The sequence below is a fragment of the Centrocercus urophasianus genome, unplaced genomic scaffold (assembly GCF_019232065.1).
Source record: "Centrocercus urophasianus isolate 14NV4802_14NV808 unplaced genomic scaffold, USGS_Curo_1.0 seq_19, whole genome shotgun sequence".
Lineage (NCBI taxonomy): Eukaryota > Metazoa > Chordata > Aves > Galliformes > Phasianidae > Centrocercus > Centrocercus urophasianus.
In genome coordinates, this window is record NW_024884744.1 from 19,919,596 (window position 1) to 19,929,413 (window position 9,818).

Genomic DNA, 9,818 nt, shown 5'->3' on the forward strand with positions numbered 1-9,818 from the left:
GGAGGGGAGGTGGGGATTTATGAGCTGGAGGAAGGAAGAAAAGGACGAGGAGAGAGAGAAAAAAAAAAAGAGAAGGAAGACAAACAGAAAGCAAAGACAAAGATGAAGACGATGAAGACAAAGACAACGAGCAGATAGCTCCTCTGGAAGCAAACAGCAGACACTGGAATTTGAGTATTTTCAGCTTTAAGCTTTGACCTGGGTTTTGCAACCCACAAAAACATCTTCACTGCTCCCTGGAGAGCTTGTGATCCATCCAGCAATAACTGAGAGCACACTGGGAGATGTCTGACAGAGTGCCTTTGGGATTCTTTTGAATCTGTAGATGAAGAGTTTCACTTTCCTCTAGGAAAATGTCAGGGCAAAAAGAGCCATGTTCCAGGTTGACCAAAACCAATAATTCTTTTAGTTTTCTTATTTGGGCATGGCTGTGGGTTGTTTCCATGCTATCTCCTTCCCAGGAGTCACAAAAAGCAGCAGCTCCATTGATTTGAAGCGGGCTCATCTGAAAATTAAACTCCAGAAATTCCCAGTTTATTGGTGCAGCTGCAGGGATGACAAGAGCTGAAGAAGAGCACAGGAGCTGCTCAGGAAAGGGGCAATTTCCTGCCTGGGGCTGAAACCATTCACAGATTTGAGGCTTGAGACACGTGAAGATTTCTGGGAAAGAAACAGTGGGATTTGCTCAGTATTATTATTATTTAAGTGACAAGGCTGAAAATTGAAAAGAAAATCTGTTTACCAAAAATAACAATAGTTGAGATTTGTCATCACTGTCAGACCCATGCAATTTCATAGGTTTCATAAGCTCTCATTAATTTTCTTGTTTGGGAGGATTTGCTGTTTTAATGAAACCTATTTACACTGGCAACTGCTGGAAAATCATTCATTAGTGGACAAGAACTATTGATTATTTTCATCCAACTATTCAACCACGTAGTAGCCAGTTTCTGGAACCCAGAAATAAAGAAATATCCACCTTGTGTCCTGCTCCTATTTCCAGCAGAACTTTGCTCTCCTGGATAACACATTGTGCCAACACAACACCAGAGGAACCTCCTCTAACATTTATGCCCCACTGCCATTGTCTGAAGGCCCCTGGAGAGCAGGCTGGCCTCAAATTGAGGGCTGATAGCAAGTGCCCACATGTTTCTTTTAAAGTATTTACTGGATGCATGGAGAGAAGGAGAAAAAAAAAAAAAAAGCAAGCTTTCAATAATCACCTGGAAGTGTAAGATTTCAGACATTCTTCTTTTATTATGCAACATTTGGTGTGATGTGCAGATGTCCTGAGCTCTGGGTAAGGAGCTTTCAGCTGCCGGTTGTGGGTTTGTCACTGTGTTTTGGCTGGTGGCTTTGCTCCTGCTCAACCTGCTCAACAGAGAAAATTATTTAGCTATTGTACTCTGGAAGGAGCCATGCCTTTCAACCTTGGCCGATTGCATGCACTTCAATGGGCTCAGTGGAAAAAAAAAAAAAAAAGAAAAAATAAAAATCTATCTCACCTCCTTTTGACAGACTTGTAATTAAAGAAGATTTTTCATAGAGAACATCTGTTTCTCTTGACAGATATATTCTTGTTGGGAGAAAAAGAAGTGCCTGAAAAAAAAAATAGTTTGTCAGTCTGAGCTTTTTATAGGATTTCATCCAGGAATATTTATCTTCAGGCTTTTTTGACAAAAAGTTGATATTTCCTGTGAGAAGACCTATTCTGATCAAGGCTGATCCTCAACAGGCGCTGCCAGGGAGCCCCAGGTATCTGCCTCTGCCTCCTCTGCAGCCCCTGGCATGGGGAAATGCAGCTTTCACCCTCCCAGCCACCCTGTCAACAACACCCATCATTAATGCAGCACGAAAACATCGGGGAAGAAGATTAATGGCAGGCTGAAGGGATCATGCTCTCAGCTACGTATGTATCTAAGTGCATAGGTGCATGTATACGTACACATAAAGGATTTTCTTCCTATTTCTTTCCTGAGTTGAGAGCACTGAAAGTTCCTGGTGAGTGATTTCCCAGTAGTCCTCGTTAATTCCTTAAGCTTTTCCGCACCTCTTTTCAAAGCCTAAAGTTCAAAGACACAGAAAGGAGCTGTCTCAGCACTTTCTCTTCCCTTTTTTCTAGATTTTCAGCAAAGCCCAATCAAGCCAATTATCTTATTTCTTCAATTTTTTTCCCCCCCTTCCTCAGAAGAAAATCATCCATGGGACTCAACCAAGGCTTCCAGACAACTGTCCCTTGGGAATTCCCTTCTCCACAAGGCCATGGGAGCTGCTCTGTTCCTTGATGGCTTCCTTGGCTAAATCTGGTCCTCAGTCCTCACAGCACTGCACTGGGATGTCTCCTTACCTGGAGGCAGCCTGTCATCCACCCTCGTCCTTCTACAACACAGAATTTTCCAGGGTTCCTCTCCTTCCTTCTTCCCATCAGCTCTCAGCCCCTGATGTGCAGAACCCACTCAATTGCTGTGATTGCACACTTAGCCATAAGGATTCACATCTGATGCTACTGTGACTAAAAAATAAGGGCTGACCTAGTGAGTTTTTTTTCTTTTTTTGTGTGTGTGTGAGGGTGATTTGAGGTGACTGATTTCCCTACATCAGCAACACGTATATGCACTTGCACTGCTCTAACACCCACGCTGGTGGCAAGGACAAGCTGCAAATGACCAAGCCCTTTAGTTTTCAGCCCATTTCTTGTGGTGGGCAGCGACACTGGCATCCAGTTCAAAAATCCCATGGAGCTATGACAGGTTGGTGCCCTGTGCAGCTCAGCCTGGAGCATCCCTGATGCTCTGATCCTGTTGCCCCCATGGATCTGCTGAACTCCATCAATAATTCAATAATTTCATTCAGTTAAGCGATTAAGTTTAACAATAATAAACTCTGGAGCAGAGCGAGCTCCCAGCATCTCCTGGCACACCCTCCTGGGTCCTGGGCCAGGCGATGCATGGGGGAAGCCTCCTGCAAGTGAACACACATCACTTTTTAAGATGCATCGACTCATGTTCTCCTCTTCATTTCTGCTGTTTTCCTCAATTTTCCCTCGCAACACTACAAGAATAAAACTGAGGACCTTTGCTTGCTTATGAAGCACAGCCCTGCCTGCAGGCTATGCGCAGCAGCGCCGTTCCTGCGTAGGCATTTCAATCAACCGGGGGTGCAAGAAGTGCTTGGGAAGAATCTCAGCCTCTCCACGCAAGGCACAATAATTAATCGCAGGATCGCGAGCAATGATTTTCCTTTGCCCCTCGGGACGTGCATCTCGCAGTGTCTGAGCGCCTTGCTTCACTATATCACCCTGAGCATTAATGCAAACTGCAGACAGTAATTATACCAGACATTAAAGTTCTGTAATTGTATGTACTGTGCACGTATTTATAATGCAGCAGCGATCTCGGAGCCGTTGCAGAGCTTCTTGCTCCGCGGCAACACACGGCTGGGAAGAGGCAAAGGCAAGCCGCATAAAATTTAAAATAAAATCCAAATAGATAAAGGTCAAGGTAGTAAATATAAAGATAAGCATCCCTATAAATATTTATCGTTAGTGACATTTTCATTATAGGAGGGCTGAGACTTGCTGGCGGTGTAGCGAATGTGGGCATGGCGGGCCCCAAGTCTCAGCTTGAGGCCACGAAAAGGCTCTGAAATTGAGTTAGATAATGTCGGAATTGGGTGTAGAATCTGGCTACAGATTTTCACACCCCCTTTGGAGCAGCTTTACAGCTGCAGGCAGTGCATCCTGTCCTCAGGGTGGCTCCCATAGAGGGCCAGGGAGTTCCCAAAGGCAAATGGAAGCTGGGGCTGGGGAAAGGCAATGTCCCAGCTCACGCCTCTGCCAGGCTCAGTATTCCCTCCATGTAGCAAGGATCTGGTATGAAGACAGGATTAAAAAAAAAATGAAGCAATTTTGTATGCGGTGGAACAAAGCCATGCCTAACAAAGACATGCCAAAAGGAAAGAAAAGGGATTGAAAAGCAAGAATAACAGCAGCTGATGTCCAATTATATCTACAATACACCAAACAAACCGAAAAAGAATTTGATTTTCTGTGAAGGGAAACACCTAGAGAAGATCTTCCGTGGAGCACGTGGCCACCCCAAGGAACACCAGCAGACAAATCTAAGCAAATCCCACTCCCACTGCAAACACCACTGCATCCCTTTAACATGAATGATGAATAGCCAACAGTCCACACTAAGAAGTGCCCCTCAGCAGACAGCATTCCCTTCTGGGATGGCTTTTGTGAGGGTTTAATATTTTTAAACCCCTTGACTAAGTGCCAATTCATCAATGCATTAGAAACAGAACATTAATCTGTTCCTCCCGCCCGTGCCTTAATTGTAACATTTTCCTTTTAATGAGGTGGAGCAGGAAAATGGGCAGGTAATTGTGTCACCACTGACGGAAGGTTTCCATTATAATTTTAAAACTATCAGTGACACGAGGCTTGTATTTTTTTCCTATTCAGCAAAGGGCCTTTTACCCTCGAGAATGGGGATGAGTGCAAGAGGAAAGGCTAACCCTACAGACAAGGAGGGTCTCTATCACATCAGGGTCCTGGGAGTGACATCACTGGAATGACAGAGGGAGTATATCCCACATACCAAGCGGCTTTGCTTCTTGCTTTGGGATCCAAGAACCTTCCTCAGCACACCACCAAGCACTTCAAGGGTCTCTGGAAGAAATCACATTGATAGGTTTGAGCACCATTGCTCGGGGCAGCGGTGCTGGAAACCATTAGCATGGTTTGAGCCCCCACACAAATGGCCTGAGCACAAGGTCAGCAGCCCAGTGGCTTTCCTTTGAGCAGTGCCTCCTGCTCAAATTTCTCCTTTATTTCCACACATGCTATGGTGTCCCAGATGCTGTGCCTGTCTTTCCAGCAGCCCACAAACAAAGCCCAGGTGAGATGAGAAGGACTGATCCCTTGAAGCCCACGCAGCACTTCACCACAGTGCCTTCTGCATTGCCTTCCAAAGCAATGGCAACCTGCTGGTGTGCCCCTTCTGCACCTCGGCTTTCTGCCAGGACCTCCACCAAGCTGACTCAGACTCCTTCACAAAAGTCCTGCAGGTTCCCTGAGGTCCTGGGCCTCACAGGGACTCAAATAAGGGGCTCCCTTGGCTGCAGAACATTAATTTTTGTTCTGTTCTTGTCCTCTACCCCATTCAGCCCCGCTCCACGTTTTTGTCCTCCTCTGTGGGAAGCCTCTGTAGAAGTCACAGACTAATTGGGCTTCTGAGCATTCACGCTCGTTCATTCAGGAGAAGCTATTAATGTTTGTTGCTGCCATTCTTCACAGCCCAGGAGGGAGCCCTGACTCTACACAGCCTGTTCCGTACCCACATTCACAAGCACAACAATTTCAGAGAAGCCCCCAGCATGCATAAGTTGCATCCAGATCAGCTTCCCAACCTGCCATCCCACATGGAAAGAGGATTTTGCTGTGTCACCAGATCTGAGGACATCTGTGTGACGGAAAGAGGTGGGTAGAATAGCTCAAAATTGGGACCTCTCCATCACAGGTGGGAGGAATGAAGATCCCTCTGAGACGCACCCTACAGCATGCAGACTGCAGTCACATCCATGGTCCTTTGGATAAAGGTGTAGAAGAAAGAGAAAGACAAGGGGACACTTAAATGGGAAAGACATACAGGCCTGAATGTCAGAGTCTCCTCAAGTCACCTTCTGGAGGAGCTTCCATCTGCTGCAACTGTGGCAGGGATTAAATGAGGCAGCAAAGGTTGCTTCAACAGGTACTGGCCAACCTAGGCTTGCAAAATACCACTAATTAAAATTGGCTTTTTGCCTTCTTCTGGCTCAAAAGCCCATGGCGCTTGTAAGACTGAAGGTTGGCAGGGCCTGTGAGCAGAGAAATTGCTGGTACCTTCAAAAAAAAAGTGCTGCTGGTAGGTTGAACAGATATGGAAAGAGTTAACTCTGCATTTGGGGGGTGGTGGCATGCATGAGTGCTCTTCAAGACTTTTTTTTTTTAAAAAAAAAAACAATAATTCCACCTAATGATTTCTATGCCATCTCTACAGGATGGTCCTGCCTCCACCTCCCACAAGGCTGCTCCCCTTTCTCCATATCACCAGGTGAGCCAGATTAACCTGCTGTAGGGAACCTGCTTTGGCAGGGGGGTTGGACACGATGATCTCTGGAGGTCCCTTCCAACTCCTACAATTCTGTGATTCTGTGATTAATCAGGCCTGGAAATTTACCCCACACTTGTTTGGAACTTTATTCCTCTAAAATAAAAAGTAAAACATTTTGGCCTAGAAACTTCAAGTGTGATTTAGTACCTTGCCCGTAGCAAAGACTGTTGCCCCTGGAGAGATTGGGGTATCTTCCATTATTAACGACAGGATGTGCACATGCAATGAAACCCACGTGGCAGATGCGTGCGTCAGAAAGCACAGCTCAGGGCCTGACTCTGTAATTGTTATAATTATGCTGGGGCCCTGAGTAATGTTTCAAGCAATGTTGGTCTTCCCGTGTTGACTGCACTGGTGTGGCATCTGCAGTGGCGACCTCAGGAAGTCAACACACACACAATTGCTGAAGGCACAGGGGAAGCATGCTAGAAACCCACTATGGGCATATCTGAAGATATTTTGTCTTAGAAAGGAATGAGAAGTCTAAATAGCAAAAAGCCACCATGATTATGAGGGCAGAAACTCATATTTAGAAAATGTATTTCAGATCCCTGCAAGCTTACAGATCGTATGGGGGTGGTGACCAGCAGCCCTGATGGTGGTTTTTCCTGATCCTTCATGTCATGCAGATATACCAAAAACCTCAGCTGGTTTAGCAACTGGACAGATCAACACAATGGGAAAGGTGTTATGATGGAAGGAGCAGCACAGCAGAAAGGTAAAAGAAAGGTAAAAGAAGGGCAGAAGATTGCTCACCCATATCAGAAGATTCCAGGTTTGCAGGGGAAAGTTCCACCAAGGAGGGACCTCCAAAGAGAGATCCTTCCCCAGCAGCAGTCAGCCCTTCAATGAGGTCGAAGAGAGGTTCCATCACTTCCAGTCACACAGACGCATTGCCTTCACCTGTGCTCCCAGGTGCTTTCCCAGGTGCTTTCCCCAGGTGCTCAATCAGGCTGGGACTCAGCAGTTCCCATACACACACAAAGCTGGCCAGTGGCATGGATGCCACCAGGGCAGTCCTAGACGATCACCCTTGCACCCAGCAGTCTCAGGGCCTCCATCCCCTTCTCTGCATAGTTTAATTCTCTGGCTTCATTTCCAGCTCCACCTTCTCCTTCCTCCCGCTCACTAAAACATATCAGCAAGCTCAAACCTTACTTTGTATTAAATCAAAGTCTGAGCAGTATGCGAGGGCTCAGGAAAACATGATTTAACTGGTGCCTTGCTCATTCAGATCAGATTAAGTCTATAGAGGTAATTCACTGCATATAGAAACTGGAAGACAGAGGGCAGCTCATTAATGTCCAGGATTATTACTATTATTGTACTAAAACAGAAGATCTTTCTCATTTCCTTTCTGTTCCTAGCCAATGCAAATTTGTGATACAAATAAGAAAACCCACCCCTACCAATTCTTGTGGGTCACTATTGATTGCAGGAGGGAGAAAAAAATAAGGAAGAAAAACAGCAGAACAAGAATAAGTAAAGAGTCTAAAACCTCACAGAGGCAGCAATTTAGAGGATTTCAAAGGCTGTTTCCATAAGCCTTTTGGGACTCAAATGTAGCATATTGATTAAACTTCGGAAGCAGCTAAAAGCAGCTTCAACATGGCTAATTAATACAGTGATGCCCTGATGCAACTTCTACTTGTTTTACCAAGCTTCTGCCTGTCAAATCAATTAATATTCACTACCCTGATGAAAGCAGAATCTCTATTTATCATTTGATAAATTGATCCATCTATTGACCCACTCAACATAATTAACTGACCTGTCCAGTGGGCCTGAATGCAGTGTCCTGTAGATGATTTTGGGTCGAAATAAGACAAGCAAACTCATAAAGATGCTTGCTTTGACTCTACAACCAAAACCAAGTGGTTTTGGATTTGCGACAGCGTTTGATGTCCAGTCTGTGTAAGTGATTCTCTGTGGACCCTTAGAATGGTTCTCCAGAGAGACAGGTCTGTGGTTGCTCTCTGAATGGTGCTGCCTGTGATGTAGGACACACCACGTCCAAGGGCTAAAACTTCCAAAATGCAGCTTTCAGTCTCTCCAGCCTCTTAGAACTGAAGAGATCACACCTGGATTCAGGTTCTTGTCTTCAAAATTCCCTCGCCTGAAGCCACTCAGAAGAAGTCAGGTTCCTCCACAAGATGTTGTGGATGGTCATCAAGACTGTCCTACATCTCTGCTGGTTTTCTTTTTGGATTGAGGAGCCTGATTAGAAGCTTTCTGGCTATCAGAGAGCTGAACTACTGGGAAAAGGAGTAATTCAAGGCAGATCCTTACAAATCCATATCATCTAGATGCCGTACTTGCCAGGATGACATCAGACCCCATGGAGAAATACGGGCTGGCTGCGCTACAACACATTTTGGGTAGTCTGACAACTCCTTGCTGAAGGCTCTGGGTAATCTGTGGCTTTCAGAAGTAAGGCAGAGGGATGCTGGGGTGAGTGCACATACTCTGCACTGGATGAGGCACCAGCTTTAATCTAGAGCAAGTTTTTTGCACTCCCCAGTAAACAGCCATGAGCAGTTTATTGAATTTTAATTTGATGCACCACATAAGAAAACAGGGTAAAGCAGATGAAACATGGTAAGAAAACAGGGGAAAACAGATGAAAAATAATTTCAGCAACATCTGCTGCCTTTCTCAGATATTTCACCAAAAGCCTATGGAGATCAAATATTTTCCCTCTAATTAGTGAGCCTTCCTTGCAAGCAGCTCCCCTGTACACAAAAATATATGGGCAGCTCCCTCACTAACCAGAAAGCCTCCTTAGACCTGCAGCATCACCAGCATCAGCAGAGAAACATGCATCTCTGTTGGTTTTGTATTTTTGGTGAAGAGAAAACGTGGTTTACAATAGCCATTTGTGAGCATATAAGAAGGCAGATAAAGTATTCAGAATGCCAAGGGATTCTTGCATTTTCTTACCTGTCTAGTGGTGATCTGCCTTGGATATAGACAGGATGACCTTTCTCTTCAGACTCCTGAGGATGCTCATGGATTCTTAGGCCTTGCAAAATGCACATTAATTAGTCAGCCTGTTATAAAGCCTTTAAGAAATAAAAGAACTTCAGGGGGAGTGGTGAGGTGCTGGAACAGCTGCCCAGAGAGGTCGTGGATGCCCCGTCCCAAGAGGTGTTCAAGGCCAGGTTGGATGGGGCCCTGGGCAGCCTGGTCCAGTATTAAACGTGGAGGTTGGTGGCTCTGCATGTGGCAGAGGGTTGGAGATTCATGATCCTTGAGGTCCCTTCCAACCCTGGCCATTCTGTGATTCTGTGATTCTGTGAAAAAGGGGAAGCTGAGAATGTCAGCATCAAGTTTATGCCACTACATTAAGGGATGCTTCTAGATAGATGGGAGTGGGAAGTGGTGTTGTGTTTTATGGAGTATTTGAGTTGTCAGGAAAAAAAAGTGCAAAAAACTATGTGATTTCTCTTAGCATCTTCCCAGCTGACCCTGCATACATCCTTCAGTGAGCAGGAGTGCTCCAAAACCCAGCCCCTGCTGCTGCTGAGGAGGTATTGGACTCAATGATCCTTATAGGTCTCTTCCACTTGGGATGTTGTGTGCTTCTGTGATTCTACACAAAAGGACGAGAGGAGAGGAGAGGAGAGGAGAGGCGAGGAGAGGAGAGGAGAGGAGAGGAGA

At 45.5% G+C, this 9,818-nt stretch overlaps 1 long non-coding RNA gene across 2 annotated transcripts; it reads right to left on the reverse strand.

Annotated features, from left to right (window-relative positions):
- Nucleotides 1–1,286: 1,286 nt before the first annotated feature.
- LOC122161545 lies at nt 1,287–5,813 on the reverse strand. Of its 2 annotated transcripts, XR_006169203.1 has the most exons (5): nt 5,655–5,813; nt 4,605–4,675; nt 1,946–2,063; nt 1,506–1,599; nt 1,287–1,371 (listed from the first exon to the last, which is right to left on the reverse strand). It is a non-coding gene; the product is annotated as an uncharacterized LOC122161545 (long non-coding RNA). The 2 variants fall into 2 exon arrangements; XR_006169202.1 differs by lacking the exon at nt 5,655–5,813 and having other exon boundaries at nt 4,605–4,875.
- Nucleotides 5,814–9,818: the final 4,005 nt, after the last annotated feature.